This window comes from Meleagris gallopavo, chromosome 1 (genome assembly GCF_905368555.1).
Source record: "Meleagris gallopavo chromosome 1, MGAL_WU_HG_1.1, whole genome shotgun sequence".
Classification (NCBI taxonomy): Eukaryota; Metazoa; Chordata; class Aves; order Galliformes; family Phasianidae; genus Meleagris; species Meleagris gallopavo.
The window spans coordinates 83,106,775-83,115,123 of NC_139404.1; the positions used below are offsets into that span (position 1 = coordinate 83,106,775).

Genomic DNA, 8,349 nt, shown 5'->3' on the forward strand with positions numbered 1-8,349 from the left:
ATATAAATAGTGAGTCCCTAAAGTATCAGACTGAATTATAAATAAGGCTGCAATCACAGAGTCACAGAATAATTAAGGTCAGAAGGGATATTTGGAGATCATCTGTTCCAGCCCCTCTACTCAAAGCAGGTCCAAGAAGAAGAGATTACTCAGAGCCATACCCAGCTGGGTTTTGAATATCTTCAAGGATGAAGACACGCAGCTTCCATAGGCAACCTGCTTCAGTTATAAATCATCCTTACAATTTTTTTCAGATGTTTAAATTGAAATTCTTCCATTTCAAGTTTGTGCACCTTGCCTCTTATTCTTCCACTGGATACAACTGAGAAAAGCTCAGCTTTATTTTCTTTATATCCACCAAATCAGGTATTCATATCTGTTGATAAGTTTCTCTCTGATGCTTCTCTTCCCAAGGGTAGAGAATCCCAGCTCTTAGTCTCTCCTCCTGTCATATGCTGCAGTCCACCAGTTATCATTGTGGCGTTTCACTGGACTGGCTCCCAAGTGTTCATATCTTTCTTTGACTGGGAAGCCCAGCACTGGATGTAGCACTTGAGATATGGCCTCACCAGGGTTGAGAAGAAGAATCACCTGTTTTGTCTGGCAGGCCACACTCTTACTCATCCACAGAAACAGTTGGCTGCGTTTGCAGCAGAAACACATTGCTGACTTATTTTCAACTTGTCCACCAGGACACCCAGATTAGTATCTGATGTCTAGTTCCACAATAATGACCATTTCTAGCTGCAGTTTTCTTCAGCTTTCTAGATTTAATACTTCAATTTCTCTATAATACATAGATTAACATGCTCAGGTCTGTTGAACTGTATGAACTGTTAAAATCAATGCTATTTAACTATCTACAAACACTAAAGACCTAATAGGCCTCCAAGCTGTTCACTGAGTTAGCAGACTGGATCCTCGTGTGACTACCATGGGGAAAGAGAAGCAGAAACAAGTTACTTGTTCTCTGGTGAACCTGGATAATGCCAAACCTTGTGCTGTGCCATACATTTTAATGACATCCTAACAACTGCAGGAAATCTTGAAATGAGAGAGGAACCACCTTTCCTAGTAATCTGGTTGTTCTCCTTCTTGTGGTTGTTCTCTGCATACACTTTTAGGCTATCTCTCAGCCCTACATTTCTCAGCTCAACAACAGAAACAAGAAATCACTATTTCCCTAATAATGAAGTGAAATCCTTCTACAGAAATGTAACTATCTACATTCTCTGAAGAGCAACAAAAGTGGACACAGTGAGTTAACACTCTGAAAACAGGAAATACCCCTAACCAACTCTCTATGTCATCACATAACCTAGATTTCAGTCAAGAATTTGGGTGTTGTTTTAGATAATAAAATAGAACATGTGTTCATCATTAATCTTCTTGAACATTAGCTTGGCTAGAAACTGTCTCTGATCAACCTACTTATGTAAACAGATCTATGCTTCAGAAAGAAGTGGTAAGATGTTATTCCAAGTATATTGTAGGGAATCTCTCCTTAGCTCTAATGAGATACAGTTAATGAAAGACTCTGCATTGATGGCAGAACTCCAAAGACTTTTATATTTTGTCTATATTTTGAAATTTAATTAAAATTTATCTTGGATCAAAGGGGAGAAATATTATCTCCGAAAAAATCTACCATTTGTCCCAACAGTATTTAAGGTCTAAGTATCATTTCTGCATCTGGCTTGCAAATAAGTGGAAAGCTTTTTTCTTCTTTCATTAGCAAATGGAATATGCTACATTCAATGCAGCTGAGCACCACAGAAAGGTTTCCATTCATCATTTAATTTTTCACAGTTATAGAATCATACAAAAATGAAGGAGAAAATGAGAATCATCAAGCTTGGTTTATCCAAGGAAAATAAATGTTGCATTTTATTTGTCCCATCCAATTCTGGGCACAGTCAATGTATTTCATTTATGTTTGGTAGTGTGGTAAGATAAACTTTAAAAAAAAAATACCTGCAGAATATTGGTAAAGTAAATTAAAAGATGCAAGTTCCTACAAGGTTTTTCTCCCCATGGTTATCTCTTCAGTCCATTTTGTTTCAGAACAAAGTGAGAACAAGCAAGTGCCTGTACTGCTGTCATTTCAGGGGCAACGCGTGAGTGGGGAGTGAGGATCTTTGGGAGCTGTAATCACCACAGCTACTTGCTGGCTGTGAAACTTCATTGTCTCCATTTCCTCACTTATAAAACGTAAAATATATCTAAGAATGAGTGAAGAACTGTATACTTTCTCACTGCTGGGGGGATTTGTGCTTCTCAACTCAAAAGTGTTAGTGCTTTAATAGGTTGAAGGTTAATCTAAGACTTTTAACTGTCTGATGGAAATCATGTGCAAATACAAGGAACCCCAAGACTGCAATAAACATAATCATTAGAAATATTTATTTCTGACTGTGCCAATTCCAGAACACAATATTATAATTGCTTTACATATTTTGGCAACTGTCATGAAATGCTTCCAAAGATCTTAGAGGTATGGAACTCTTGAGGTACAGATATATGTATTTTTATTCTTGAATTCAGTTCAACCTTGACAATTGTTTTAAGAATTCTTTACAAAGTTCTGCATTCAGTATCTGGGAAAATAATACAGAAGAGACTGTGTTGATAGACACATAGGGTAATAAGGAAAGGATGAAAGCTGAAGCGAACAGAGAAAAGGAAAATCAAATGCCCGGGGCAGTGAAAAGATTAAATACTTTTCTAGTAAGGAGAGTTTAGTAACTTTTAAAAGGTGACAGCTGCTATAAATGACATAGTAAATGCTGCTGTTTCTTCTCCCTCTTCATGACAGGAATTCAGCTGCATTTTAATTGTAACACAGCTTGTAGCCAATCAGAAATACTGAGAAAGAAAAAAAACTAGAATAAGGCATGCACTTCCAAATGCATATGTATTGATGCCCGTCCTCTTCTGTCTGAAATTCTGTCCCACAGAACTGAGCAGTAACAAGTCTTCAAAATACTGTTTTTAGCCCCAAGCATCGCTCTGCAGCCTCTTCACTTAATAGTGTTATATATATATATAACACCACACTGCTGTCATAACAAAATTTGATTTAAAGATATGATTCCATGGTATCTATAAATGATTGTACTCCATAGTAATCTAGATTTCTTGATTGGAATGGTCTGAAGTTACAAAAATCCATCTTTGGTCGTTATGTAAGCTTGTTTTGAAAGCAAAAAGAAATTAGAAGCAGATAGTTTGGCCAGTATAAAACAGGTTAAAACAATTGTGATAGTGAGTATTTAAAGTTACTGAAGTCATGCAGTGATTACAACAAGAAGAAAAATGGGAGGAAATGTTTATAGCTGAAGTCACCAAAGTGTGTTTTAAGTAATGTTCATGGAATGTGACTGTCAGCTTTCATGATGTTTATCTGGTCACTGAGAGAGGCAGAGGAGAACTGACTGGGACTGAGCTTATGACATTATGGCTATCAACCTAGTGTATCCCAGGGGGATCTGGGCATCCATCAGTACACTAACATGCTTCCAATATAAGCCTGCTGTACTGCTATGCATGGATTTTGGATGCATTTACTCAGTGAGAAAACCTCACCTGGGAGACCTCATTTTCTGAGTCACAGCTCCAGAGCACATTTGCTATTTGAATGGCTTTGAGAACAGGAATGCCAAAGGTACCAGCAATAGCCACCTTCAAATCTGCAATCAGGATTAATTTTGTTTTGGTTCTGCTAAAATGTAACTTTTAAATTGTGGGATTTCTTTTTTATTGTGTCTTCCAAAATTTTAGATTTACTGTTTTTCTGTTCCCCTCTTAATTCCATCACTCCCCAATTTCTATCCTAAAGAAAATCATGACTGTGAGAAGCTCCATCCATCATTCTACAACACGGGAAGAGTGGAATTGTTGTGAAAGGTGCAGTAAACTGGTGTTGCAGATATGCAGATATTCTATGCAGATAGAAGAATCTGGGTTCCTTGGAAATGGGATCTTAGCCATGAAGAAACTTTGAAACACTGGAAGGAAAAGGAGACCTGGCAATAACCAGTAAGTTTAAATAGCATCTTTCTCTGGAGTACCATACATTTTCTTCATGCTCTGCTCTGCAGTGGATAAAATGTAGTCACCGTGATCTTTACATCAGGCTTACATCTGGAGAGCATCAGAAGTCTTGCCAACTACTCTGGATGGTACTGTTTGAATTAGTGAAGATCTGCAACATATTTGTTAAATTTCTATTTGTTCCTGACTAATTTTTGTGGGAGCCGAGCCAGGTGAGGGTTTGAAACAGTGCTCAGTGTTCATAGTGGTCTGGGTATGAGAAACATGCTGTGGGAAAGAAATTAGTTTTCTCTTTCATAATGTGAGTTAGCTGAACTTATTTCATGTTTGTCCTGTACTGCTGTACTGGCAGGAAAAAATGTAGCAACACCTGATGCTTTGTTTCAGAGGGCCTAAGTCACTGCCCAGTTCTGAATATCTTTTGAGCATCTCATATCTGACTATGCACTCAGCTTTTGCAAATGGGCCTGTCTCTACAGTGGGCCTCGCAGTGATCCACACCTAAATCCCGTCTCCTGCCATTTGTGCTTAGAGGACATTCCCATGTGAAATCTGAATTCTGCTGCATGATGTTGCCCGCAGAATCATAGAATCATAGAATTTCTCATGTTGGAAAAGACCTTCAAGATCATCAAGTCCAACCACAACCTAACCATACTACCCTCTAACTCTAACAACCCACCTCTAAATCATGTCCCTGAGCACCACATCCAAACGGCTTATAAACACATCCAGGGATGGTGACTCAACCACCTCCCTGGGGAGCCTATTCCAGTGCTTAACAACCCTTTGTGTGAAGAAATTCTTCTTAAAATCCAATCTAAACCTCCCCTGGTACAACTTGAGGCCATTTCCCCTCATCCTGTCACCTGTTACCAGTGAGAAGAGACCAACCCTGCTCTCGCTGTAAGCACCTTTCAGATATTGGAAAAGAGCAAAAAGGTCTCCCCTCAGCCAGAAGCAGCCAGCCATGTCTTTTCTGCTCGTAGTAGGCCATCTTGAAGTTTCCAGGAGCTCTGACTATGCTCAGAAGGAGCACCCAGCCTGTTCTCAAACTCTCTTCAGGGTCACGCTGAGGAAACACCCTCTTGGAAGCTGCTTGGCTCTTTGTTCCATCACTGTTTCACCAGTGTGAAATAAATGTAATTGTTTGAAATCACCTCATTTGTCTTTGTGCATGTAAAGACCATGGGAACACTTACAACTCAATCTTGTTCAGATACTGCACAAAACCAGAGGAAATAACAATATTTGGGACCTTCAAGAAATTCCAGAACAACCAGAGATTTCTTTGGCGGACGTTCCCGCTTTGTTTTTCCAAGCTGAGAAGCATGGAAGTGCCCTTTCCACCTCTTTCTACCTCCATGTCACTGCCAAGTTCAAGGCTGATGATGCTTGGGCCTGCAAAGCAAAAAATTAGAAGTGAGTGGAAAAACACTTCCAGCTGACCCAAAGGGGAATTGCGGCCTCTACCTGCGAGTGTCTTCCTCCACATGTTTTACCTTCTTTTTTCAGGTTAAGTGAGTCACTGCATTCTTCTGCCACTTACTTATCTTCTGTTTTCCCTGTGTGCACAGCAAATCTCTGATGCTCGTGGGACTGTTCCAAGTTCAATAAAATTTTATTTTCTGAAGGTTATAAGATTCCTCGAACTCCAGACAAGATCTGGAGCCAGAGGGGGGATCAGTTTGCATAAAATCAAAGTTCTGCCACAGGCAAGTGACACATATAACCCATTAATTAAGTTTTCAATCTGAAAGTGTTATTTTCTATGGGGGGAAAGACAACTTAGCTGACAATAATCTGTTGTTGAAATTTTAGCTGGAATTATGCACACACAGTCCTGGCTGGTGTAAGTAGAAAGTATTTGCACAGACATTCATTGTCCTGACCCACAGACAGAGTTCAAACAAACACTGATGGGAAAATTAAATTAGGAGTACAGGATATTGTCCTTCATTCTCTGCATTCAAGCAACTCAGATGGCAGAATCTGAAATTTATATGGCATTTTAATTGGTCATGAACAAAGTCAAAATTATTCCAAGGTTTGATCTGAACAGATTTTATACATGAATATTTAACGTTCATAAAACATGCCAGAAGGACAACTCTGAATGTTGAAACTTTGTGTTTATTTGCAAAACAAGGAAAGCAACAGGGGTGAATGGTGGAATCTTATGCAGTGTCCTATTTAACGTGCTACCCTGTATTGTGCTATGGGAAGACAGAAAATTGCTGAAATCTTTACTTTTTCACTAATATTATGGGTGACTACTTTTCTCTTTTACTCTTGTATTTGTATCTTCCTGCATGCATAATGTTAAAGTAGGTATGGCAAAGGAATACAGCACTGTGAGCAAAACTTTTAGCCTAGATAGTCAAACTGAAAAGTAGGAGAGAAAAAGTTGTCCTGGGAAACATGACAGTGGAAATAAAACTAAAAATGAGAGCTAATCAAAGCATTTATTTTAACACAACTATCATATTTTATTTTGTATTTGGTTTCAATTTACCATTCTCAAAAGCAGTTCTGGACTGCAATTTTTTGTTTGTTTTTAATTATTTGCAGCAAATAATTTTATTTGGTCTCAAAAAATAATCCATAAAGGTATTATTAAAATATTATCACTTTCCTTCATCAGAGCTCTGTTAACACCTACCTCTCTCCAAAAATAACCAGATGTAAGTACAATGTCCATTGCCAGCTCCAATCCTCAGCCCAGCCCAACAGGACTTGCACCGTAACACTTCTCCAAATCTGAGTTGAAAGTAATTAAACCTTATGTCACTCTTCATCTCAGTTCTATAAAGGCTTGTGTTGAAGATGGAACAACTACTGAAAATCCAAAGCAAATTCCAATGTAAAACTTTGTCTAGAATCTTACGTATACTGTAGTTTCTGTCAAATGCCTGCTGTTCTCTATTAAAAAGATCAACAGTGAAATGGGTATTACTAGTCTCACAGAACATAGCAACAGAACAAGCCTCTCAGGCATAGTTTACCTAAAATGTAGCACCAACCATTGCTCTGTTCTCAGTGAAAAACTTACTGGCCCATGCAGAAAGCATAGTCCCTTCCTCACAGTAGCTTTCATCCTGCACTACAGAACTAAGACTCCAGTAATAAGCTGGTCTGCAGCTTCTGCTTTCCTGAATTGCATTTTCAACACTGAGTCTAAATTTCTTAAGTTCTGGAAAGACTAAGAAGATTCTCCCTTGGTAGAATTACTCCTTGCTGTAGGCCTCTGTTCCCTGCAAGAAACGACACTAATATTTGATCCGTGACTTTTGCTGCACAAATCCCTAACTCCAAATTCAGCTCTTCTTCCTTAGATTCTTAAGGAACTGATGTACGTAACACCAAGGCTTGATCACCTACCAAACCTGTAATCCTAAGCCACTCTACCAGTTGTCTCATCGTTAGTTCATTTACTCTTTTCTGTTGTAGGATGACATACACATTCTTCACTGTGAGGAGAGCCAGTTCAGAAATTGGAACCTGAGGCCTGGCAGGATCCAGCAATAAAGGCAACTCTCCGACCTCTGCTTTCCAAATGGAAGTCAGATATCCAGATTGGGGCTTTCACTTGCAGGTAACCTTACTCACCCTATTCTAAGTCAATACTGTGAAGATGTTGACATCTACAAGCATCAAACCTCACCTCAGTTATTTCTTACCAGACTGGTAGGATCCAACACTCGATTTAGCTCTCCATCTTCTCTTTCACAGAAAAATAGGATGCTACCACTAGGATAGCCTTCTGGACAGACTAGCATACGTCATGAACTTCAGACTTAATGCTGAGTAAAGCAGCTTCCTGGCATTGTCTCTTCAAATTCTATAGGAACTACAGCAAATTCAGGTCTGTGTCTTCTTCCCTGAACTCTACCTGCATAAGTTCCAGATGCATTATCTCTAGTCCTATCCCATCAAAATTGTTCACAGTTGAAACCTCATTGTGGCCTTCCAATACTTAAAGGGAGCATATAAGCAGTAGTGGGAATGGCTGTTTACGAGGGTGAACAGTGATAGGACTAGGAATGGCTTTAAACTGAGAAAGGGGAGGTTTAGGTTAGATATCAGGAGGAAGTTTTTCACAAAGAGGGTTGTGACACACTGGAACAGGTTGCCCAAGGAGGTTGTGGATGCCCCATCCCTGGAGGCATTCAAGGCCAGGCTGGATGTGGCTCTGGGCAGCCTGGTCTGGTGGTTGGAGACCCTGCACATAGCAGGGGGGTTGAAACTACATGATCATTGAGGTCCTTTTCAACCCAGGCCATTCTATGATTCTGT

At 39.4% G+C, this 8,349-nt stretch overlaps 1 long non-coding RNA gene across 1 annotated transcript in view; it reads left to right on the top strand.

The window, feature by feature from the left end:
• LOC146545469 (uncharacterized) overlaps positions 1 to 7,149 on the top strand; it is a 171,905-nt gene extending 164,756 nt beyond the window's left edge. The window contains exon 6 of the long non-coding RNA XR_014887016.1: positions 3,839 to 7,149. This is a non-coding gene — a long non-coding RNA (uncharacterized LOC146545469). The remainder of the gene's footprint in view (positions 1 to 3,838) is intronic.
• Positions 7,150 to 8,349: the final 1,200 nt, after the last annotated feature.